The following is a 1,675-nucleotide window of genomic DNA, read 5'->3' as shown; positions in this document are numbered from 1 at the left end:
TCCCTCGGGATCCAGTCAAAGCTCTGCCGGAGGTGGGAGGTAAAGATCTCTCTGACAGGAGACTCGGCCAGACGTTCCCAGCAGACCCTTACAGTACACTTGGGCCTGCCGAGTCTGTCCAGCTTCCTCCCCCGCCATCGGATCCAACTCACAACCAGGTGGTGATCAGTTGACAGCTCCGCCCCTCTCTTCACCCGAGTGTCCAAGACATGTGGCCGCAGGTCAGATGAAACGACAACAAAGTCGATCATCGACCTGCGGCCTAGGGTGACCTGGTAGAATATATCACAGCTAATTAGGTTAATTGGCAACAGGTCAGTAACATGATTGAGTATTAAAAGATCATTCCAGAGAGGATGTCAGAAGTGAGGATGGGTTCACCACTCTGTGAAAGACTGAATGGGCAAATAGTGCAAACATTTTAGAATAACGTTTCTCAATGTAAAGTTGTTATGGGGACCTAAATCTACAATACACAATATAATTAACCCTCTGGGGACTATGCAATTTTTTTCAGTTATCACTACATTTACATTTGGGCTTAAACAATATGTAATGCATTTGGATCATCATCTCAGCCTTCCCGGGAAAGTCTATGCCAGGGTACTGGAGAGGAGAATACGGCCAATAGTAGAACCTCGGATTCAGGAGGAACAGTGTGGTTTTCGTCCGGGCCGTGGAACACTGGACCAGCTCTATACCCTCTACAGGGTAATGAAGGGTTCATGGGAGCTTGCCCAACCAATCCACATGTGTTTTGTGGATTTGGAGAAGGCATTTGACTGTGTCCCTCGGGGCATCCTGTGGAGGGTGCTTCGGGAGTATGGGGTCCTGGGTCCTTTGCTAAGGGCTGTCAGGTCCCTGTACGACCGAAGCAGGAGCTTGGTCCGCAGTAAGTCAGACTTGTTCCCAGTGCATGTTGGACTCCGGCAGGGCTGCCCTTTGTCGCCGGTTCTGTAATTTTTATGGACAGAATTTCTAGGCGCAGCCAGGGGCTGGAGGGTGTCAGGTTTGGGGACCACACGATTTCGTCTCTGCTCTTTGCGGATGATGTTGTCGTGTTGGCCCCTTCAAGCCAGGACCTTCAGCATGCACAGGGACGGTTTGCAGCCGAGTGTGAAGCGGTGGGGATGAAAATCAGTACCTTCAAATCCGAGGCCATGGTCCTCAGTCGGAAAAGGGTGGTTTGCCCACTTCAGGTTGTTGGAGAGTGCCTGCCTCAAGTGGAGGAGTTTAAGTATCTAGGGGTCTTGTTCACGAGTGAGGGAAGGATGGAACGGGAGATTGACAGACGGATCGGTGCAGCTTCTGCAGTAATGTGGTCGATGTATCGGTCTGTCGTGGTGAAGAAAGAGCTGAGCCGCAAGGCTAAGCTCTTGATTTACCGGTCAATCACGTTCCTACTCTCACCTATGGTCATGAGCTTTGGGTCATGACCGAAAGGACAAGATCTCAGATACCGGCGGCCAAAATGAGCTTTCTCTGCAGGGTGTCTGGGCGATCCCTTAGAGATAGGGTGAGAAGCTCGGTCACCCGGGAGGAGCTCAGAGTAGAGCCGCTGCTCCTCCACATCGAGAGGGGTCAGCTGAGGTGGCTTGGGCATCTGTTTCCCGGGAAGGCAGCTGATTCTGTTTAAGGACTCTGAAGACAGCCCAGATAAATAAGTGTCCTGCTG

This window comes from Esox lucius, chromosome 11, assembly GCF_011004845.1.
Source record: "Esox lucius isolate fEsoLuc1 chromosome 11, fEsoLuc1.pri, whole genome shotgun sequence".
Lineage (NCBI taxonomy): Eukaryota > Metazoa > Chordata > Actinopteri > Esociformes > Esocidae > Esox > Esox lucius.
The sequence above is the reverse complement of the archived record's forward strand: the minus strand, read 5'-3'. Positions refer to the sequence as shown.